This window comes from Staurois parvus, unplaced genomic scaffold (genome assembly GCF_062004578.1).
Source record: "Staurois parvus isolate SC_StPar_1 unplaced genomic scaffold, SC_StPar_1.0 ptg001451l, whole genome shotgun sequence".
NCBI lineage: Eukaryota > Metazoa > Chordata > Amphibia > Anura > Ranidae > Staurois > Staurois parvus.
The window spans coordinates 452,543-478,142 of NW_028319247.1; the positions used below are offsets into that span (position 1 = coordinate 452,543).

Sequence of the window (25,600 nt, forward strand, 5' to 3'; positions counted from 1 at the left end):
ACTCTTCTGGGAAGGCCGTCCACAAGGTTTAGGAGGGCGTCTATGGGAAGGTTGGACCATTCTTCCAGAAGCACATTTGTCAGGTCAGGCACTGATGTTGGGGGAGGAGGCCTGGCTCACAGTCTCCGCTCTAATTCATCCTAAAGGTGTTCAATGGGGTTGAGGTCAGGACTCTGTGCAGGACAGTCAAGTTCCTCCACCCCAAACTGGCTCCTCCATGTTTTTATGGACCTTGCTTTGTGCACTGGTGCGCAGTCATGTTGGAACAGGAAGGGGCCATCCCCAAACTCTTCCCAGAAAGTTGGGAGCATGAAATTGTCCAAAATGTAGCCATAAGAGCTCCCTTCACTGGAACTAGGGGGCCAAGCCCCATCCCTGATAAACAACCCCACATCATAATCTCCCTCCACCAAACTTTACATTTGGCACAGTGCAGTCAGGCAAGCACTGTTCTCCTGGAAACCGCCAAACCCAGACACGTCCATCGGATTGCCATGGAGGTGATTTCGAACACCTGAATCCAATGATTTGGAGAGGTGTCCCAACACTTTTGGCAATATAATGTATCTTATTAGCACTGACACAGGGAAAAAATGTCCCTCCACCCCATTCCTCCATGATGGTCAGACATACACTGATATGTGATAAGACCTTGGAGCTCAGCTTGTAGGCAGGTGTGGTTTGTTTTCTACACTGTAGGTGGTGGTCAAACTTGGAGCCTGGAAAGGAAGTCCAAAGGAAACAACATTTCTCTATGGTTTCCTGGATCAATGGAGCCATCTTGGGTTAGCAGGGTCTATTTAAGTCCCTGCCCCGGACTTTGGCGTGCTTCTAGTGTGTGGTTAGTGTAGGGAGAGCAACCCCGCTTGTTAGGGAATGCAACAAGCAGCAGGGAAAGGATCTTGATGAAGAGGGACAGGTTAGGGACTCGCTATTCTGGAAAGGAGCATCCCTCTTGGGACCGGACTGGCCAGGTCACACTTCACCCTCTGAAACAGACGCTGTCGGTACCTCTCTTCCATCACATCTGATTACATTGAAATGTGAGTTCTTTCCTTAGCGGCACTCTACCGCCAGGGTGTTTGTAACGTTGGCATTTTGTTTAATACAAGTTCAAAGTTTTATTGCAACTGAACTCTCTTTTGTGTGTGTCTACCCACACCATGCTGCACCTCTACACCAGCTATTGGCCAATAATACAAGATATTATTAGACCCAGCAGACAAAGCACCCTTTTGACCCCATCGGTTCCCTAGCCTAGAACAAGAATCTGTATATTTAAAGCACAACTAAAGGAAAAACTTTTTTTTTTTTTAGTTTTAGACAGAGCAGAGAGGAATTAGAACCCATGTCTTATTGCTGTCTGTGCCTAGCTAAGAAAATTCACCCTCTCAATTTGTCCTGTTTAGCATTATCATTGAAAGTGAAAGTAAATGAACATACCAAATTTTGGTTTACCCCAGAAAAGTAATAGAAGGGAAATCTTCCAATGGGGACACTTGTTCTGGTGACCTGGGGGGTTCCCAAGGAATTCTATTTATCTGCAGGGATTTTCTGTCACTTCCTGTTTGGCTATGGAACAGTAAGTGAAGGGAAATCTCTGAAATGGGACACAGACGGCAAAAACAAAACAGCCACTCAGATAATTACACAGTAGAAGTTTACTGTATATTATTATTATTATTATACAGTATTTATAAAGCGCCAATAGTTCGCTCAGCGCTGTACATTACAAAGGGGGACAGAACATGTGACAGAACAATACCAATACAATGCAAAACATGAGGGGATCGAGGGCCCTGCTCTTTCGAGCTTACAATCTAGGAATATAGTGAACCTGACAGAATATTTGTCATTTTTTTTATAGCCTAATAGTCACTGAACTGACACCAGTAAACTGATTTCTGATTGGCTACATGACCCTCACACAGTTTCACAGTTCTTAGCTCTGCCTTTTCTAAAAGTAATTCCAATTTATTGATAGGAAAAAGAGATTGAGCAAGTTTCCTTTACAGAGAACAAGTATATACGGGATCCTTGACAAATTCACCCCTGAGCGTTTTATCTACCATTTAGATTCTAAGTACATAAAAAGAACATTTCTCCAGAGAGAAGAGAAAATGAAGATAGGATTAAACTGTATTTCCCAGCACAGAGATTCTTCAAGCGAAAAAAAAAATAAAAAAAAAAAAAAAATCAATGGCGACATTTGCAATAATTTCTTCTCGTTTAGAGCAATGACTTTATCTCAAAGGCAAACCTAGAGGTAGGATTACCACATTAAAGGCCATCTGAACTCTTTGTTTGCATTAAATTAAACGTAGATTAACCAAATGACGTCCTTTAATGACTTTCTAGGTTTTTGTTTTTTTTCTCTGTCTCTTCAAACAAAAGCTACAAATCGATACCAATTCCATAGATCAAGGACATCGGAGAATGATGTGAAATAGGAAAGTCGTCAGATGTTCCTGGAGGAAGACATTTCATTGTCAGCGGGACCTGGACTCCGGCTCAAGACAATCCACGAGCGATGGATTTGTTTAATCATCGTCATCTAATACAAGGCAAGGTCTTCCAGGGACTTTCACGTCCCATCAGTAAAATCAAGTGCATGCAGCTTGATGGTTTTGGCAAATGCTTGCATTTCTAACGGATAATAATTCTCTTATTGCCAAAATAACTCTTAAACACAATCATCATTTTCCAAACACTATGATGGCCAAAAGCAGAATCCCTTTCCACAAACATCTACGTTTAAAGGGTGTGCACAGTTACTTAAAAAAGTATTTACTTCTACATAACCAGAAGGGTCTTGTTTCTATAGAATCCCCCTGTAAGCAATAATAACCTCCCTGACAATTCCAAAAGACGAAGAGCCCCCAACAGGGAGCTGAAAGCAGGCAACATGGTAAGGATGGAGGAAACTGCACACAACTGGTTTTCAGATGCCATGGCCGATTCTGGGGCCTTCTTGTGTCCATGTATCTTTAAGAAGAACTCTACTCTCAGTTTAGGCTTTTATAAATATGTGAGACTGCTGGTCCTCCCAAAGAGTACAGCAGGATCCATACGCACATAGGCACCTTACCAAGGTATGCTTCCAAATAAATACAACTAAGCCCCCATTTTTGTTACAAACATTGGCATCACATTGGTTCCCTCTTCTGGCTAACACTGGGGAACTGGTATTGTGCAGTGACTTGTCTGTCCCACTGACACCTCCTTTGCTAGTTATAAACTTACAAGCAGCTTTTCTTTGCTTTCTTCTGCTGCTAACAGCATGTGCCCCATTGTAAAGGGATTACACCCCAATAAGGGTGTTTAGATGATGAAAAGCTTTTGTCTGGTCTTTTGGTGCTGGTAACAGGACAGGAAGGGTTGACAGGGATATTTGGTAATGATGACAATGTTGGAGTGATACAACCGTGTAATTATGAATACTTAACATCCCAGCCAATCCGTGATGTGGGTATATTTGTATGCAGGGCTGTGCAACTGTTTAAGTTTTTGGATAAGTCGGTATTCTTGTAATGAGAGAGAAAGCAGCAACAGTATGCGATTTTGGCCAATCCAGCTGTTCACATATCGCTGTGGGCGGGAGCAATAAGTTTCTACTCCCTTTCTTTAGAATTTTGGTGTAGAGAAAAACTGAACCTTTAGTAAGGATTGCTTTTCAACCTGGCTGTGCCTGAGACAGGAGTCACCCACAAGAAATTTAAAGAGTTTAAATCGCCAGCTGTGTGTCACATTTTGGTGATCTGCAGAGCTTTTCCAGCTCCGTCCTTTCAAGTAAAAGAAATACTGCAGAGAATTTTAAGAGTGGTGCTCAAGGTAATTTCTTGTCTACTGAGAACATAACTTGGGTCTTTGAAAAAGGTAAATGACTTCATCTGCAATGCTATATTTGAAAGAAACTTGCGCTGGCAGAAATTAAACTGCCATTAATGACTTTTAAAAGTCGACTTGAACTCAAGAAGTGAATATCTGACATCTCATAGGGAACATCTAGAAATGCTTATTGTGCCTTAGTAGGTACCCTACAGAATGTACCTTTTGTATTCATTTCCTTTTGAAAAATAGCATTGAACTTCCTGTGTGAGATCATCTAAGGCAGGGGTCTCCAAACGTTTAAGCAAAGGGCTAGTTTACTGACCCCCAGACGTTAGGAGGGCCAAACTAGCTCGAAGGAATAGAAAATGCACCAGGATCAGTGGTACTAAATAATGTTTCAGACCTGGTGGTCAGTGGGAGTAAAGAAACAAATTAAATAACGCCTTCAGTAGAAAGAAGAATAATGCCCTATCATTGGGATCAGTGGTTGGTATCAATGGGAGGAATAATGTCCAATCATTGGTGTCAGTGGAAATATTAGTACCTCATATCCGTGAGAGGAATAGTACCCCAAGAGCCGCATCTGGTTTGGGGACCACTGGTCTAAGGCACAGCTGCCTTTGACTTCTAGTCTCACTATATTTGGGGTGTAATTTGATGATGTCATTACTATGCTGGTCATCGTTCTCCTTGCTGGAGATGAAGCTGTATCTCTGGACCTGCAAGGATCTCCCTGCTCCTGTTTTATCTATTATGTAGATCTGTGCTTTCTCCACTTCCCTTCTGCTTCTTCCTTATTAACCCACCAATCATCAGATGTCCACCTCCACATAGAGATACAACATAGAACAGAGCTTGACAAATCCCAGACTCCAGGTCGCTATGGTGACTAGATATTGCATCCTGGCTCCTGGGTTCACACACTGCCTCCCATTGACTTGAATGAGAAATCCGCATCATAGCCTTGAATGGGAAATCGTGCCCCATAGACTTGAATGGGAAATGGAGCCCCAAAGACTTCAATAAGAAATCATGGCCCATAGACTTCAATGGGAAATCACCTCCCATAGACTTTAATGGGAAAAGTCTTCCATAGACTTCAATGCAAATACGCCTCCCATAGACTTCAATATGAAAACGCCTCCCATTGACTTCAATGTGAAAATGTCTCCCATTGACTTCAGTACGAAAACACTTATCTCCTCATGCCACTCTATCACTTCTGGAATGCACAGGTATAAACTCGCACAGGACCCTTTTCATACTGGCACTCAAAATACAAAGCATGTGAATCACATCTGTGTAAACTACCACAATAGAAACATAAAATATCTAGCTTGTCATGCGAATTTGTGAGTTTCAAAATAAATCCAGAATAGCATATGTGTGAACCAGGGTGGCTCCATTCATACCTGGGTGTTTTGAGATTGTGGCAGAATCGCTGTGATCGCAAAATTCGGGTTTAGGTGCCATTATTTTCAATGGTGCCTAAAATGTGGTGCGGTTTTGCTGTGATTGTCGCATGGCAAATCGCATCGCATAAAGTCCCAGGCACTGATACACTAAAAAAAACTGGCTCCTAACTTTTTTAGCTGGCTCCTAGATTCAAAGCAAATTTTGTCAAGTCCTGGCATAGAATGAATCATAGTAAATCAGCAATAGGGAAAGGTAATACTAGTGACTAGTCTTCAATCCTTTGCTTGCCTTCGCTTTCACAGTACAGTTCATCTTTATGCTAGTGAAGTACGCATTCACTGGCTGCATGCTTGTTCTGGGACTCAGAAAGTATAAAGTCTTTTTGTGGTATAAGAGTGCTGGACCTTGTGGTGATTTGCTGTAATATTATATGTAGTGTGGTGCTGGAGGCGGCTCACCAGCAACTGTGGTGTTCTGCTGAACTCTTGGAAGGTGATTACTAAAAAGCTGAACAGATGGGGGTGCCACTTTAGTTTGTACAGTCCATAAAAGAATTTATTCTGCAACAAAAGCATTTCGTGGCAGAATAAAATGTTTTATGGACTGTACAAGCTAGTGTGGCGCTCCCATAACTTCAATTTTTCAAGAAGTAAAAAGGACAGAGGCTGAGCATGATAGCCACGTAACTCGTTTAGGAAGAGATCAGTGATGGCATAGTCTGCCTTTCTCTTAGCACAGGTTTGCTTTAAGAACACACACACAGATTAGGAAAAGCATTTATTACATAGGCAAGTACTTTGCTACCATGAGAATATAAAAAAATACAATTAAAAAAAAAATCAAAATTTGTCTCAATTTTCTGCCTTAAGTTTGAACTCTGCTGTTGGGTATTTACTGCAGCACCCCGAGGGCAGAAAACAAAAAATGCTACTGAAAGCAAAATTTTAATCAGCTTCTTTTTATTTTACTATAGTGGCACTTTCAAAGATGCGCTAAGATGGAAAACAGAATGGCCGTAATGCAAATGGGCTATTCGATCTGAATGGCAAGTTGCTCATTTTTACAGTTTTATCAAATGGATGGTTAAAAAAAAAAAAATAGCTGGCACCGTTCCCAGAATGCTCTAGACTTCCAATGTCCCATTAAACAGCAGCTACCAGTATAAAATCGACATACCACAATAGAAGAATACATGAATATCATCGTCTTCCTCCTGCATATTGCATGATTACAGCGTTACGGGTATATTAGGCCACATGTACCCGATGTTATCGGCATTTACAGGGCGCCGTTGGATATGGATGGTTTTATGGGCCAATAAAACAGGCTGTTGCACCTTTGTTTGTAAATTCTAACGATCTACTAGAGCATGAGACATAGCGGCTCCGCTACAATCACACATCCTGGGTAATAAGCAAGTTGGAATATTTTACCAGTTTCTGCAGATTGCTAAAGAAGTTCTACAAAAGTGTGAAAGATGTGCAGCAAACATTCACTCTGCCTGTTATGTTCACAAAGATACATGGGTGTGAGGCTGGTCCGTTCCAAAGCAAAGCTCCTATATTTGTAAGTAGCAACATCATTAAAAGGTCTGCTCCCCTCATAGGTGCTGGAAAACCACCCCCTGTTTTCTGGTATGCCCAGAGGCAGGGCCGGGACAAGGGGTGTGCGGGAGGGGAGGCTGCCCTGGGCACAATGGTTTACAGTAGGGATGGGGGCAACTTCCTTCTCTTACAAGGCTGACAGGAGTAGTGACACAGGCAGGGATTTTGTCAAGTGAGTGACTGCTGGGCATAGGATCCCCTAAGCTTGCATGTTATGAAAGGAGGGGGGGGGGTGCACAGTGTGACACCCTTACCCTGGGCACTGGATGACCTTGCCCTGGCACTGCCTGGAGGACTATAAAATCTCCAGTAAGTTCATTTTCTGACTTTTTTTAAAGTGCACAACTGCCGAACGTTTTGGCATCTAAGGATTGTACTGACGTGTCCATGTAAATGAAGAGGATTCTATAAATGCCAGTATGATGTGTTGCAGCAGATGAACTGCAGGATAAGAGTTGTTATCCTACATCTGTATACAGCAACAACAGTCATGGGGGGGGATTTACTAAAACTGGGGCACTCAGAATCTGGTGTGTCTGTACATGGCAGCCAATCCGCTTCTAACTTCAGCTTGTTCAGTTAAGCTTTGACAATAAAACCTGGAAGCTGATTGGCTCCCATGCAGAAGTGCACCAGATTCTGTGTGCACCAGTGTTAGTAAATCCCCCCCCCCCATGTTTATCTTGGTGTGGCATTATGTTGTTTTACATTATGGAAGTGGATTTGAATGCTGGGGGTGTCAAACTGGCGGCCCTCCAGCTGTTACGAAACTACCCAAAAAGTCCCATCATGCCTCTGCCTTTGGAAGTCATGCTTGTAACTGTCAATCTACAGTGCCTCATGGGACTTGTAGTTTGGCAACAGCTGGAGGGCTGCCAGTTTGACACCCATGCTGTAGTAATCTTGGATCTTGTAACATCAAACCAGTTCAAAAGCCTTCATCTATAATACACTCAATGATAGCAAAGGTGCAAACATCCAGAACAACCAATCAGATGTCATCTCCCAGCGGGCTATAATGTATATAATGGTCTATGACAGATGGCTGGTTTCTCTGGCTTCCTGCAATCCTCATCACACTCTATACCAGCCTTGTTCAACCTTTTCAACACAGAGGAACCCTTAAAGTGTTACTAAACCCACAACAGTACAATCAGTGTGTAGATGCAGTAAAGCATGCTTGTTATACTCACTGTGGAACCTAAGGGGTTAATCCTCTGCATTGTGTAAAAAGGATGTTTAATGTGTCTTCTCTGGTCCTCCCCTTCTTCCAGTGACCCCCCCTTATCTCCTAATAAGACATATCATGTGGAGTCACCCTGCACATGCTCAGTTTGGTGTGTATTGCTAGAGAGGCTTTTTTTTCTTGGGTAAGCACATGTGACCAGCACAGGGCCACATAGCACTGTCCAAACAGAGGTCAGGGGTTCTGCATACTCCTTGACCAGCTGAAAACTCCTCCTACAATCTTTAACCAGTGCTCGGCTGGGCAATGATATAAGTCACTAGACTGCTGATGTGAAAAGGTATTTAGCAGTTCATATTTACTAAAATAATTGCATTTCCATTTTCAGTGTACTGTGGGAGACCAGAGAGAGTGAATGCAGGGTCCTGGGAGAGCGGATAGAGTGAATGCAGGGTCCGGGGAAAGCAGATATAGTGAATGCGGGGTCCGGGGAGAGCGGATATAGTGAATGCGGGGTCCGAGGAGAGCGGATATAGTGAATGCAGGGTCCGGGGAGAGCGGATATAGTGAATGCGGGGTCCAGGGAGAGCGGATATAGTGAATGCGGGGTCCGGGGAGAGCAGATATAGTGAATGCGGGGTCCGGGGAGAGCGGATATAGTGAATGCAGGGTCCGGGGAGAGCGGATATAGTGAATGCGGGGTCCGGGGAGAGCAGATATAGTGAATGCGGGGTCCGGGGAGAGCAGATATAGTGAATGCGGGGTTCGGGGAGAGCGGATATAGTGAATGCAGGGTCCGGGGAGAGCGGATATAGTGAATGCGGGGTCCGGGAAGAGCGGAAATAGTGAATGCAGGGTCCGGGGAGAGCGGATATAGTGAATGCGGGGTCCGGGGAGACCAGATATAGGGAATGCAGGGTCCGAGGAGAGCGGATATAGTGAATGCGGGGTCCAGGGAGAGCGGATATAGTGAATGCGGGGTCCAGGGAGAGCGGATATAGTGAATGCGGGGTCCAGGGAGACTGGATATAGTGAATGCAGGGTCCGGGGAGACCAAATATAGGGAATGCAGGGTCCGGGGAGAGCGGATATAGTAAATGTGGGGTCCTGGGTTTAGTAACACTTTAAAATATCTTTCCAGTCTCATGGAACCCCTGCCAAAAATGACTACATCTACAGCTCATGGTATATTAGTGTGATGGTCAGTGGGAAGAATGCTCCTTACATGTATGGTCATTGGAAATAATTACCCCCTATAGATAGTTAAAAAGATGAATGGTGTCAGTGGGAACTTATCTGAGGGGCAGAAATTGCTCAAGGAAACCCTAGCAACCTCTGGAGGAACCCTAGGGTTCCCTTTAACACTGGTTGAGATACCCTGCACTATACCGTTAGGACCACACATTGGCGGGTTCTGAAATTATTGGGACGCTGACACCATCCTTTAGCAGAGATACCTCAAGGAAAATGCTGAAGCAGCAAAAGCAGGTTATTAATACATCATGAGTGACATCACTCTATATGCTGTAAAAACCAACATTTTGGGAAATGTTGGAGCCTTTTGCTGCACCTTGACAAGGATGGTTCCTGAAAACTTGACTCTGAATGGAATTGGGCCATAATTGATGTGTAAAACAAAACTTTACTTGGAGGGTCAGCTTGAAGTTTCTTTATTGTAAAGGGTACATATATTAAAGTTTGTGTAATTTCAAGAGATCTTGTCCATTTAGTGTAAAGTCCACCCCCCTGACCATCTTATATTGTCTTTCACAGCACCCCCTCACTGCTCCTTCTTTGGCCACCACCACAAAATACTGGCTGCCTCTAGGTATGGATCAACATGTCATCTTTTTCCATGATGCTCGGGCCTAGTGGCAAATCATTAGGTCTGAGAACTGTCACATGACAGGAGGGGCGAGGTTAATGCTCCTTCTAGGCTCTGACATCAGTTGACCATTGTTATTTTGCAGAGGCTGTGTTGGCAGAAGGAGCGGCAAGGGAGCTCTTTGAAGTGTGCGTATAAGGTGGCTGGAGAGCAGCTTTACATAGACCCGGTCACTTTGCCATTTCAGAGTGTATCAACTTGACCAAACCATTTATTCAAACATGTTATAAAGAAAAACTTACAGTTCAGAAGTTCCACCTTCTCTGGATGTAGTTTGTGCTCTTCTTGGCCTTCTTGTAGCTGCTGTTAATATAATCCTGCAATCATCATATCTCTTCTCATACAGCCTTGTCTGTCTAGCTGGAAAGGGGTTGTGACAACAGAGCAGGCTGTCCATCACAGGATCGGGTATCCAATAAAATTCGTACTGGTACTGGTTCCTGGCCGACTTCAATCAATAAAAATGTAAAGACATGAGCTTTGGGTCCTTTTGGCCTAATAATTTCAAAGTCTCAAAGTTCATACAATCAAGTTCTTCAATGTAATGGAATGCCATCTATATTAGCATGTTGTCTTAGAAAAAGAAAAACAATGGATTTTGAGCTCTTGAACTATGCATTATATAGGTTCTCTGGTGTGTACACATTTTATTCTTTTCAGTTTCTATTATGTTAAACGCAACCAATCCAAAAGTCCACATTTGAAATGGTACCTTTACCTTATTAAAGCAGTTGATTAAAGAGGATATTAGGAAGTGAAGTTTCCGAGTGAACCAAACTGCATGGTGTGTAACTGCTGAAGTCATCGTGGACACAAAAGAGCAGACCAAGGAAATACATATATTTTCACTTCTGTTTCGCAAGCAGTCCTCCTTTAAAATTGGTGTTACTGAGCTTCATAGTCTTTTGATGTTGTTATATCTATTACAGTGTTTGTATCAAGTCTCAGTCAGTACCTTCGATCCCCATCAGTCTTGGTTACGTTGTTTATTTTCGATGCCGAAAGCTGCAAACAAGGTTTGTCTTGAGCCTGGGAAGAGACATTTTTCACGCTTGGCCCGTTTGGCTCAAATCCTGATGTTTTTTTCAGTTTTTCTCCAAGTTTCTTGTTTTCTGTGAAAGAGTAAAATTGAAGCCCCATGAAGATGTGTTCAAAAACAAAGACCTGCTGGGCATGTATATATTCTAACATTATCTGTTTTGGAAGGGGTAGCAATTTAAATGGCAGAAAACACTTTCCACATAAAAATAAAGTTTAATGAATCTGAGTTTTCTTCTTGTCTGCAAAATGGTTGTGCTTTACCACGATTCTCTCTACATGCAAAGCCTATCAGTCTGGCTAGACTGGTTAAAAAGAATGGATCAGCAGAGATTCGATCTATCTATGGTCAGGCTGGTTGTACCCAAGTCATTCCACTGATTGACTTGGGTACAACCAGCATGTCGAATTTTTAGCATGCGATTATTGCCAAAGCTTATTGTCAGGGCTCCCAGGTGTGACCAGAGGTATGTGACTGACGCAGGGAAACGCAGACTTCAGATATGTGATAAACAATATAATTTATTAACACTAACAATACAAACATAAACGCAGTGCAATACTAAACATAATACAGTGCAAACAAACCAAACCAACCACCCACAGATAACAGTACATACAAGCAAGCGTCGTCAGGCAGGCCGGGTCAATATCAATTGGGCAGGTAGGTACAGGGGGAGCAAGCGGAGATTGGTCGGGGTCACAGGCCAGGTTCAGCAGGTAGCTAGCAGCGTAGTACAGAGGGTCAGGCAGAGGGATGGTCAGGGTCACAAGCCAGGGATCAGAACAGGTAGCAGGCAGCGTAGTACAGAGGGTCAGGCAGAGGGATGGTCAGACAAGCCAGGGATCAGAACAGGTAGCAGAGAATCAGACAGGAACAGAGAGCAGGAACAGGATACAGGGCCCAAGAGAAACACAACACCAAGGCAGAGTCTGCAAGTCTGGCCATCCCTTAAATACCCCAGCATAATCAGTTCCAGGTGTTAGCTGGCTGCAAAGTTGAGTCTCTGATTGCTGGGAGCATCCACTGGCCAGCCCTGGTACTGCAGATCAAAAGGCAGGTGAGTCCCACCATTGCTGGCTAGTCCATTCCTGACACTTATAGCTGCATGTAGACCATGTTGATTCTCCCATCAACATAGTCTACATGCAAGCCTATCAGTCTGGCTAGATTGGTTAAAAAGAATGGACTGGTCTAGATCCGATCCATTTATGGGCAGGCTGGTTGTACCCAAGTCATTCCATTGATCGACTTGGGTACAACCAGCATGTCGGATTTTTAGCATGCGATTATTGCCAGTGGTTATAGCTGCTAGCAATATTCATTGTGTTCTCCCGGCAGAGACGGCTCCTTGTACCCCCTCACCGGAAGAACACAATAGCTCTGCAGGAGGGATTCCCTCATAAACACCGAATGTGTTGATGGGTGAATCAACTGATTTTCGTTCCTGCAACCTGTGTCTGTTGATTCCTGGCCATCGAGACCTGGAAAGAATGAATGCAGTGCGATGTGCACTGCATTACATTCAGAGGAGCACAGGGAAGACATACAGGGTCTTTTAGATGTCTCAAAAAAAGAGAACCTGTCACCAAAAAATCATCCAATAGGGAATTTTTTGTCCCCTATGTGATTAAACAAAAAAAAAAATGTAAAATTACACCCAAGCATTAACCCCCCCCCCCCCAGATTTTTCAAGGCCCCCCACCCCCACATATGTACGCACACACAAACGTAAAAGCTTGCACGCCAGAATGAGAGCAATAATTCTAGCACCAGACTTCCTCTGTAACGCTAAACTGATGACCTATAAGAGGCTTTACAAGTGTCACCTACAGAAAATATAGGGTATTAAAGTTTGTTGCTGTTTCATGGGTGCATTCAAATTTAAGGTTTGACATGTTGGATATCTATTTACTCGATGCAACCTCGTCTTTTATATTTTACAAAAAAATAGGATAATGTATTGCTTTTTGTGCCTTAAAATTAACTTAAGTGTATTTTGTACTGAAATGTTGCGTTTCCTAGACCTTTGTGATAATATTGTGTGACATAAAAAAAATTGGAACTACCGCTATTTTATTCTCTAATGTCTCTGATTTCAGAAAATATATCATGTTTTGGAGTTTTGTGTAATCTTCAGGTCTTAAATGATTTTTTAAAAGTGTGCAAAAAACGCAAAAATGGCAGCGAAAGGGATAAAGGATAAGCCTGACACTCCCCTTTCCTGACGAGCAGCCATTCGGTGCTCATTACACTGCAAGGTCTCTCCCCTCCCTACTAGTCCCCGGTTGCAGTGCTGAAGACAGGCAGGGAGATGAGAAGGAGATAAACAGCGCAATGTTAAAAATATTAAACATTTAAGTTGCCAGAAAGCCTCTTTCATATTTAAAAGCCCCAGACTTTCCATAAAGCACCTATGATTTAAAAACGGTTTTGGTTAAAAAAAAAAAAAATGTAATCAGGACAAGTAGATTGGGACACCAATTTAGTCCCTGCACAAGTAGTTTTTTTTTAAATGTCCACACCCCTGCATATAAAGGATGTGAAAGCTTTTCAGGTAAATGTTTGGTACCTGAAGATATGTTTTCACTGAAAATACACCTAGTTTCCCTTTAACACGAGAAGAAAGGCTTAGTTTTTATAAACATGATACGCGTCACTGGCATTAACATGTGCCCCAAGTTACTAAGCAACTAGTGACTATCATGCAGCCAAGCATAATTCTCCATGTGAATTAATTTTCCCAACATGAAATTAGTATGTGTCACCTTTCTAACGCTCATATCTGTATCACATTTCCTTCATGTTCTCCGGAGTGCAAGGCTGCTTATATGCTGGCCAAAAAATGCAAGCCAAGTGCCTGCTCTCTGCACAATGTGCTACAGTCAGGCAGTGTAGAGGTGCATTTTTTCTCAGATCATTAAGGCATTAAGAATCTCTTTGTGTCTGAAAGCCCATGGTCTTCTTCCCTATGTGTAACAAACAATACAAATCACCTACTTCCCTAGATGAGCTCTGATCTAAGATCACGTATTTGTACATAAAGCCCGTTTCATTCACCCCGAACAGACTGAGAAGACTTCAACCAAGAGAGTCACTGTGCGGCAGGACTACGCAGGTAGCACAGTCTGCATATGTAATGGATAAATATGAACAGGGGGGTGCAGCGCTGAATAACCAAATAGCAATTACACAATGGTGAACAGTGACTGTAAATTAGTAATGCCACTATAGGTGGCTCAAGGTGAGGAGAGTGAGAAGCAGTCCAGTAAAGGGGTGCTCTTAAGATCCAGGGTGATCTTCAAACGTCCAATATGCAGGACCATCGGGTGATAAAATATAAAGACTGCGCACTCACCAGATACGCAATCTTTATGCGCATTTGTGTGAAAATTATCACTAGACCTCCTGTGTCATCATCCTGGTCTGGTCAGATCTGATCAGCATATCCCTCATGGCCCGGTAATTGGATGGATGCAGCTGTTCCGTAGATTTGGCCGGTTCTCACCAGAACAGATACGCAATCTTTATGCGCATTTGTGTGAAAATTATCACTAGACCTCCTGTGTCATCATCCTGGTCTGGTCAGATCTGATCAGCATATCCCTCATGGCCCGGTAATTGGATGGATGCAGCTGTTCCGTAGATTTGGCCGGTTCTCACCAGAACTCAAATAAATAGAAAAGGCCACATAGTGTAATATCCTCAGGTATCTTTATTGAAGGCACAGGATAGCAGAAAATCCAACTAACAAAAATACTGACCCAGGTATAAATCAAAGATGGCCGCCGGGGCCCCTCGTGGCGCCGGCGGTGAAGCGTCCAACCTGCTGTAGCTATCCCTGACGCGTTTCGAGCGAAGGCTCGTAGTCATAGGGGTGCAGCTTACAGTGGTGGACGCAAGTGACAGTGACTAAATACGGACATTGGCGCATGCGCAGTACGCCATGCGCCATTTTCCCTACGCTGGATGTCCGCGCTACGGGCGCCATTTTGTTGTAGCCCGACCCGATGGCGCATGCGCAAACGCCAATCGTCAGGTGCGCTGAGGCAAACAGCAGAACGAGAGCTATGAACACCACAGCTGATTCAATGAAATGCTATGAGCACCAGGGATAGTTCGATCCACAAATTGGGGGTCACCTGTGAAAAGTAAAAGCCCAATTGATATGGCTATGGGCAAAAACCATGATGGATCCCCAATTAATAGATCCAAAATCCTAGTACACAGCCCATGTTTATCCTAGCCCAAATGATGTAATAATGTAAAACCCAGATAAGGGTATATTTATATAAAAATAAAGCATGTTTAAAAACATATATAAAAACGTATATAAAAAAATATATAAAAACCTGGTGATCATGCATACAAAAATACTGGCAAACATATAACGTCTGCCAAGCACAAGAATATTTAATAGATAAATACATCATAAATGTCTTTATGTATGAAAGTCATTTTTAAACCAGTAACAACCAGCAATAAATATATTTAATACAACTGTAATAAAAAAATATATAAAACATGCGTCTATAGACCAATAGGTCACCAGTGCATGTGAAATTCTTAATATAATGACATATTTATTTCATCATAATGGCAAACGGAAACTCTTACAGCTATATACAATAATATAAGATAAATTAAGATGGATATACATGGGATCAGTTGCAAAGATTTAAATATAGGTGTACAGATAGAAGGATATCTAACTAGTCCCAATTAGCTGTTATCAATGAAACTATTGATATCCAGTTCTATATTAAGTCCTTTGGGGCGCATACAGTCCATTTGGAATATCCATTTTGTTTCCATCTGCGAAACTGCCCTTTTCTTATTTACGCCCCTCCAGTGGGCCTGTACTGTATCAATACCTACAAACTGTAATGAAGATGGATCCCTATTATGATGGGTTCTATAATGTAATGATAAAGAATGATCTTTAAAACCCTTCTTAATATTGCTAACATGTTCACGAAGTCTATCCTTAAGTTTTCTGATGGTACGCCCAACATACTGTTTTTTACATGGACATTGCAGGAGATACACGACATATTTACTATGACATGATATGAAATTATTGATCTTAAATGTCCTACCCGTGCTAGTCGATGTAAAATTGTCTGTCCTCTTTTTCCTATTACTATTACAGGTGCATATAATACATCTGTTGCATGGGAAAAAGCCGGTGATATCGTTCAAAAAAGAAGTATTCATAGGGGGGTTAATAATATTTGGGGCAATAAGATTCCTCAGAGGTTGAGCTCTTCTATAAGTAATCTCGGGTCTATCAGGGAGGATTTTAGTTAACACTGGATCCGCCTTCAGAATTTTCCAATTCTGATTAATAATCCTCGAGATGGTCTTATATTGTCTGGAAAATGTGGTAACAAAAGGACAAATTTTTTGTGACTTTTGTGAAACATTATTATTAGCAAGCAAAGAATTCCTATCCATATTCCCTATTTCGTACATAGTACGGGTCAAATCTGCATCGTCGTATCCTTTTTCCAAGAACCTATTTTTTAATGTAGATGCTTGTGAAAAAAAGGTATCAACCGAGGTGCAATTTCTTCTCAACCTTAAGAATTGGCCTTTTGGTATGTTTGAAAGCCATAACGGGTGATGGCAACTATTGATGGGAATGTAACCGTTACGGTCTGTTTCTTTGAAAAAGGAAGAGGTTATGATGGTACCTTCTTGGTTTATTAATGTTAAATCCAAGAAATTAACACTAGATCTACTATAATCAAAAGTTAATTTGATATTTAGGGTGTTATTGTTAAGAGTGCCAAAGAAATTTATTAGTGTCTGTTCATCCCCTTTCCAGACAAGCAGTATGTCATCAATATATCGCCTGTAGAAGTATAGTTCCGGCCAATCCCTGGCATATATAACATCCTCCTCCCATCTTGCCATAAAAAGATTTGCCAGGCTTGGGGCGAACTTCGCTCCCATTGCCACGCCCCTAGTCTGCAAATAAAAATTACTATCATACCAAAAATAATTTCTAGTCATGGCAAAATCCAAAAGGGTGAGAATAAACTGTTTATGTAAAGGAGACAGAGTAGATTCATTAAGATAAAAATCCACTGCTTGCATACCCTCCATGTGATCAATACTCGTGTACAAAGAAGCCACGTCAGCAGTAACTAAAATTGTATCATGGTCAACATGGAGGCCTTGAATGTCCTGCAGCACTTGTTTTGTGTCTCGCAGATAGGATGGCGTTTTCCGTACTAATGGTTGTAGGAAATAATCTATGTATTGTCCTACTCGGGAACATAAAGATCCGATACCACTTATGATGGGTCTGCCGGGAGGGTTCTCTAAATTTTTATGCACTTTAGGGAGAATGTACATGACCGGTATCCTAGGGGCCGATGGACATAAAAACTCCTTCTCTTTTTTATTTAAAATATTATCCGAATAACCTTTAGCGATAATGGTTTTAAGAGATTTTTTGTATGCAAGCAAAGGATTCTTTGGGAGACGGCAGTATGTATCCACATCTCCCAGGATGTTATATACTTCCTTATTATAGCTATCTTTATTCATTAGTACAACGCCCCCTCCCTTATCCGCAGGCCTTATAACTAGGTCTTTCTGGTCAAGGAGGGAGTCAATAGCTTTGGAAGTCCCATGATGATCTCTATAGTTCTTTATCTTCACAGCAGCTAAATCCCTAAGTACTGTTTCTTTAAAAACATTAACATAGCTATTGGTCTGTGGAGGGGGGTTGAACAGAGATGCATTCCTTAAATTAGACTGGATATTAATATTAGTAGTATTTTTGACAATAGGATTCATATAGAAATATTTTTTCAAAGATATTGACCTTACAAATCTGTGTATGTCAATATACGTATGAAATTTGTCCAGTTTATTATTTGGTGCAAATTTTAATCCTCTATCCAGTAGGTCCAGCTCTTGGGGGGTTAATACTTTCCCACTAAGGTTAAAGATCCCTTTACCCTTTATAGTTTCCTCTTTTTTGGGTTTGTTAACCCTTTTGCCTCCTCTTTTTCCCCTGCTCGAACGCTTCTTTTGCGTGAGTTTCCCTGATCTAAAAAATGAACCGGGGTGGGATTCCGATTCTCACTATGATAAGTGGGATAGTCAGTTGTTGGGGGGTAATAGACCTCATTTCTATATGGTGGAGCATATGATGGTTGCCTAAAAGGCTGCTGAGGTGTTCTGGGTATAGGTGCCGTGAACTCATCGTGTCTATAGGGGGCTCCATAACTCCTTCTGGGGGAATTGTAATAACCATATCCTCTGTCATAGTTATTATTAGAGGGTCCTTTACCTTGTTGTTGGTATGGTTTTTTAAATTGATTATCCCTATACCCTTGATTGGGATACCAGTCATAATTTCTAGAGCCTATATTCTCATCTGACATAGACCTCAGTGGTTCAAACCGATTAGTTGTAGGTATATTACTATTGTAAGTAACCCTATTATCCCCAGATGATTGAGGTTGATGATGATGAACCTGGCGAGAGTGATTGGGAACCTTCCCGCTTTTATTATTTTTCTTTGGTTTAGATGTATGCAAATTAGTCTCCATGGGTATGGGAGACGCAATACCAGGTTCATCTTCGTCCGTTTGCCATTTAAAAACTTTATTGGTAGCATAGTCCCTATGATCTCGTATGTATTTCTTACATTTCTTTGTCTTTTGTTCCTTCTCAGTATGTTCTAAAGACTGTTTTAATTTCTCAGATTCTAATTGGTAGTCATTCCTATCCTTAAATGGAATGAGTTTCTCTCGTACTTTATTGATTTCTGTGTCTAGATAGATAAGTTTCTTCTTTTTCCGTGTGATAAGAAACTTAAGTAAATCTAGCCCAGCTAAATTAAAATATTGTGACCATTCTACTGTACTATTAGTGTCTCCCGTTTCTGGGGGGACATTCCATCTTAAGGACCGAGGGACCATTTGTTCCTTAATATATTTGTCTAAAAAAGAAATGTCCCACAAAGTCCTAACTTCAGATGAGGTTAGGTTATGAAGGTGTGTAAATAACCCTTTGATGTCATCAGATTCCTGTTCTATACTGAAAACATCATCAGATATTTTTGGTCTCATGGACCTTATCTCAAATATGTCAGCCATTTAAGCTTAACGCAACTAGCAGCTCAACTGAAATAGGTAACAATAATCAAGAAAAACAGAAAATAAGTGAGCGCTTATATGATGATATATAATATAATATATAATATATAATATATAATAGGCAGCAGCTGTACACCAAAAAGGCACCGTATCAAACCTTCAATAGCATATATATGAACAGGGGGGTGCAGCGCTGAATAACCAAATAGCAATTACACAATGGTGAACAGTGACTGTAAATTAGTAATGCCACTATAGGTGGCTCAAGGTGAGGAGAGTGAGAAGCAGTCCAGTAAAGGGGTGCTCTTAAGATCCAGGGTGATCTTCAAACGTCCAATATGCAGGACCATCGGGTGATAAAATATAAAGACTGCGCACTCACCAGATACGCAATCTTTATGCGCATTTGTGTGAAAATTATCACTAGACCTCCTGTGTCATCATCCTGGTCTGGTCAGATCTGATCAGCATATCCCTCATGGCCCGGTAATTGGATGGATGCAGCTGTTCCGTAGATTTGGCCGGTTCTCACCAGAACAGATACGCAATCTTTATGCGCATTTGTGTGAAAATTATCACTAGACCTCCTGTGTCATCATCCTGGTCTGGTCAGATCTGATCAGCATATCCCTCATGGCCCGGTAATTGGATGGATGCAGCTGTTCCGTAGATTTGGCCGGTTCTCACCAGAACTCAAATAAATAGAAAAGGCCACATAGTGTAATATCCTCAGGTATCTTTATTGAAGGCACAGGATAGCAGAAAATCCAACTAACAAAAATACTGACCCAGGTATAAATCAAAGATGGCCGCCGGGGCCCCTCGTGGCGCCGGCGGTGAAGCGTCCAACCTGCTGTAGCTATCCCTGACGCGTTTCGAGCGAAGGCTCGTAGTCATAGGGGTGCAGCTTACAGTGGTGGACGCAAGTGACAGTGACTAAATACGGACATTGGCGCATGCGCAGTACGCCATGCGCCATTTTCCCTACGCTGGATGTCCGCGCTACGGGCGCCATTTTGTTGTAGCCCGACCCGATGGCGCATGCGCAAACGCCAATCGTCAGGTGCGCTGAGGCAAACAGCAGAACGAGAGCTATGAACACCACAGCTGATTCAATGAAATGCTATGAGCACCAGGGATAGTTCGATCCACAAATTGGGGGTCACCTGTGAAAAGTAAAAGCCCAATTGATATGGCTATGGGCAAAAACCATGATGGATCCCCAATTAATAGATCCAAAATCCTAGTACACAGCGGACATCCAGCGTAGGGAAAATGGCGCATGGCGTACTGCGCATGCGCCAATGTCCGTATTTAGTCACTGTCACTTGCGTCCACCACTGTAAGCTGCACCCCTATGACTACGAGCCTTCGCTCGAAACGCGTCAGGGATAGCTACAGCAGGTTGGACGCTTCACCGCCGGCGCCACGAGGGGCCCCGGCGGCCATCTTTGATTTATACCTGGGTCAGTATTTTTGTTAGTTGGATTTTCTGCTATCCTGTGCCTTCAATAAAGATACCTGAGGATATTACACTATGTGGCCTTTTCTATTTATTTGAGTTCTGGTGAGAACCGGCCAAATCTACGGAACAGCTGCATCCATCCAATTACCGGGCCATGAGGGATATGCTGATCAGATCTGACCAGACCAGGATGATGACACAGGAGGTCTAGTGATAATTTTCACACAAATGCGCATAAAGATTGCGTATCTGTTCTGGTGAGAACCGGCCAAATCTACGGAACAGCTGCATCCATCCAATTACCGGGCCATGAGGGATATGCTGATCAGATCTGACCAGACCAGGATGATGACACAGGAGGTCTAGTGATAATTTTCACACAAATGCGCATAAAGATTGCGTATCTGGTGAGTGCGCAGTCTTTATATTTTATCACCCGATGGTCCTGCATATTGGACGTTTGAAGATCACCCTGGATCTTAAGAGCACCCCTTTACTGGACTGCTTCTCACTCTCCTCACCTTGAGCCACCTATAGTGGCATTACTAATTTACAGTCACTGTTCACCATTGTGTAATTGCTATTTGGTTATTCAGCGCTGCACCCCCCTGTTCATATATATGCTATTGAAGGTTTGATACGGTGCCTTTTTGGTGTACAGCTGCTGCCTATTATATATTATATATTATATATTATATTATATATCATCATATAAGCGCTCACTTATTTTCTGTTTTTCTTGATTATTGTTACCTATTTCAGTTGAGCTGCTAGTTGCGTTAAGCTTAAATGGCTGACATATTTGAGATAAGGTCCATGAGACCAAAAATATCTGATGATGTTTTCAGTATAGAACAGGAATCTGATGACATCAAAGGGTTATTTACACACCTTCATAACCTAACCTCATCTGAAGTTAGGACTTTGTGGGACATTTCTTTTTTAGACAAATATATTAAGGAACAAATGGTCCCTCGGTCCTTAAGATGGAATGTCCCCCCAGAAACGGGAGACACTAATAGTACAGTAGAATGGTCACAATATTTTAATTTAGCTGGGCTAGATTTACTTAAGTTTCTTATCACACGGAAAAAGAAGAAACTTATCTATCTAGACACAGAAATCAATAAAGTACGAGAGAAACTCATTCCATTTAAGGATAGGAATGACTACCAATTAGAATCTGAGAAATTAAAACAGTCTTTAGAACATACTGAGAAGGAACAAAAGACAAAGAAATGTAAGAAATACATACGAGATCATAGGGACTATGCTACCAATAAAGTTTTTAAATGGCAAACGGACGAAGATGAACCTGGTATTGCGTCTCCCATACCCATGGAGACTAATTTGCATACATCTAAACCAAAGAAAAATAATAAAAGCGGGAAGGTTCCCAATCACTCTCGCCAGGTTCATCATCATCAACCTCAATCATCTGGGGATAATAGGGTTACTTACAATAGTAATATACCTACAACTAATCGGTTTGAACCACTGAGGTCTATGTCAGATGAGAATATAGGCTCTAGAAATTATGACTGGTATCCCAATCAAGGGTATAGGGATAATCAATTTAAAAAACCATACCAACAACAAGGTAAAGGACCCTCTAATAATAACTATGACAGAGGATATGGTTATTACAATTCCCCCAGAAGGAGTTATGGAGCCCCCTATAGACACGATGAGTTCACGGCACCTATACCCAGAACACCTCAGCAGCCTTTTAGGCAACCATCATATGCTCCACCATATAGAAATGAGGTCTATTACCCCCCAACAACTGACTATCCCACTTATCATAGTGAGAATCGGAATCCCACCCCGGTTCATTTTTTAGATCAGGGAAACTCACGCAAAAGAAGCGTTCGAGCAGGGGAAAAAGAGGAGGCAAAAGGGTTAACAAACCCAAAAAAGAGGAAACTATAAAGGGTAAAGGGATCTTTAACCTTAGTGGGAAAGTATTAACCCCCCAAGAGCTGGACCTACTGGATAGAGGATTAAAATTTGCACCAAATAATAAACTGGACAAATTTCATACGTATATTGACATACACAGATTTGTAAGGTCAATATCTTTGAAAAAATATTTCTATATGAATCCTATTGTCAAAAATACTACTAATATTAATATCCAGTCTAATTTAAGGAATGCATCTCTGTTCAACCCCCCTCCACAGACCAATAGCTATGTTAATGTTTTTAAAGAAACAGTACTTAGGGATTTAGCTGCTGTGAAGATAAAGAACTATAGAGATCATCATGGGACTTCCAAAGCTATTGACTCCCTCCTTGACCAGAAAGACCTAGTTATAAGGCCTGCGGATAAGGGAGGGGGCGTTGTACTAATGAATAAAGATAGCTATAATAAGGAAGTATATAACATCCTGGGAGATGTGGATACATACTGCCGTCTCCCAAAGAATCCTTTGCTTGCATACAAAAAATCTCTTAAAACCATTATCGCTAAAGGTTATTCGGATAATATTTTAAATAAAAAAGAGAAGGAGTTTTTATGTCCATCGGCCCCTAGGATACCGGTCATGTACATTCTCCCTAAAGTGCATAAAAATTTAGAGAACCCTCCCGGCAGACCCATCATAAGTGGTATCGGATCTTTATGTTCCCGAGTAGGACAATACATAGATTATTTCCTACAACCATTAGTACGGAAAACGCCATCCTATCTGCGAGACACAAAACAAGTGCTGCAGGACATTCAAGGCCTCCATGTTGACCATGATACAATTTTAGTTACTGCTGACGTGGCTTCTTTGTACACGAGTATTGATCACATGGAGGGTATGCAAGCAGTGGATTTTTATCTTAATGAATCTACTCTGTCTCCTTTACATAAACAGTTTATTCTCACCCTTTTGGATTTTGCCATGACTAGAAATTATTTTTGGTATGATAGTAATTTTTATTTGCAGACTAGGGGCGTGGCAATGGGAGCGAAGTTCGCCCCAAGCCTGGCAAATCTTTTTATGGCAAGATGGGAGGAGGATGTTATATATGCCAGGGATTGGCCGGAACTATACTTCTACAGGCGATATATTGATGACATACTGCTTGTCTGGAAAGGGGATGAACAGACACTAATAAATTTCTTTGGCACTCTTAACAATAACACCCTAAATATCAAATTAACTTTTGATTATAGTAGATCTAGTGTTAATTTCTTGGATTTAACATTAATAAACCAAGAAGGTACCATCATAACCTCTTCCTTTTTCAAAGAAACAGACCGTAACGGTTACATTCCCATCAATAGTTGCCATCACCCGTTATGGCTTTCAAACATACCAAAAGGCCAATTCTTAAGGTTGAGAAGAAATTGCACCTCGGTTGATACCTTTTTTTCACAAGCATCTACATTAAAAAATAGGTTCTTGGAAAAAGGATACGACGATGCAGATTTGACCCGTACTATGTACGAAATAGGGAATATGGATAGGAATTCTTTGCTTGCTAATAATAATGTTTCACAAAAGTCACAAAAAATTTGTCCTTTTGTTACCACATTTTCCAGACAATATAAGACCATCTCGAGGATTATTAATCAGAATTGGAAAATTCTGAAGGCGGATCCAGTGTTAACTAAAATCCTCCCTGATAGACCCGAGATTACTTATAGAAGAGCTCAACCTCTGAGGAATCTTATTGCCCCAAATATTATTAACCCCCCTATGAATACTTCTTTTTTGAACGATATCACCGGCTTTTTCCCATGCAACAGATGTATTATATGCACCTGTAATAGTAATAGGAAAAAGAGGACAGACAATTTTACATCGACTAGCACGGGTAGGACATTTAAGATCAATAATTTCATATCATGTCATAGTAAATATGTCGTGTATCTCCTGCAATGTCCATGTAAAAAACAGTATGTTGGGCGTACCATCAGAAAACTTAAGGATAGACTTCGTGAACATGTTAGCAATATTAAGAAGGGTTTTAAAGATCATTCTTTATCATTACATTATAGAACCCATCATAATAGGGATCCATCTTCATTACAGTTTGTAGGTATTGATACAGTACAGGCCCACTGGAGGGGCGTAAATAAGAAAAGGGCAGTTTCGCAGATGGAAACAAAATGGATATTCCAAATGGACTGTATGCGCCCCAAAGGACTTAATATAGAACTGGATATCAATAGTTTCATTGATAACAGCTAATTGGGACTAGTTAGATATCCTTCTATCTGTACACCTATATTTAAATCTTTGCAACTGATCCCATGTATATCCATCTTAATTTATCTTATATTATTGTATATAGCTGTAAGAGTTTCCGTTTGCCATTATGATGAAATAAATATGTCATTATATTAAGAATTTCACATGCACTGGTGACCTATTGGTCTATAGACGCATGTTTTATATATTTTTTTATTACAGTTGTATTAAATATATTTATTGCTGGTTGTTACTGGTTTAAAAATGACTTTCATACATAAAGACATTTATGATGTATTTATCTATTAAATATTCTTGTGCTTGGCAGACGTTATATGTTTGCCAGTATTTTTGTATGCATGATCACCAGGTTTTTATATATTTTTTTATATACGTTTTTATATATGTTTTTAAACATGCTTTATTTTTATATAAATATACCCTTATCTGGGTTTTACATTATTACATCATTTGGGCTAGGATAAACATGGGCTGTGTACTAGGATTTTGGATCTATTAATTGGGGATCCATCATGGTTTTTGCCCATAGCCATATCAATTGGGCTTTTACTTTTCACAGGTGACCCCCAATTTGTGGATCGAACTATCCCTGGTGCTCATAGCATTTCATTGAATCAGCTGTGGTGTTCATAGCTCTCGTTCTGCTGTTTGCCTCAGCGCACCTGACGATTGGCGTTTGCGCATGCGCCATCGGGTCGGGCTACAACAAAATGGCGCCCGTAGCGCGGACATCCAGCGTAGGGAAAATGGCGCATGGCGTACTGCGCATGCGCCAATGTCCGTATTTAGTCACTGTCACTTGCGTCCACCACTGTAAGCTGCACCCCTATGACTACGAGCCTTCGC

At 41.5% G+C, this 25,600-nt stretch overlaps 1 long non-coding RNA gene across 1 annotated transcript in view; it reads right to left on the bottom strand.

Annotated features, from left to right (window-relative positions):
- LOC149435902 (uncharacterized) overlaps window positions 1-25,600 on the bottom strand; it is a 400,776-nt gene that overhangs the window by 359,083 nt on the left and 16,093 nt on the right. The window contains exon 2 of the long non-coding RNA XR_016308350.1: window positions 10,165-11,034. This is a non-coding gene — a long non-coding RNA (uncharacterized LOC149435902). The remainder of the gene's footprint in view (window positions 1-10,164; window positions 11,035-25,600) is intronic.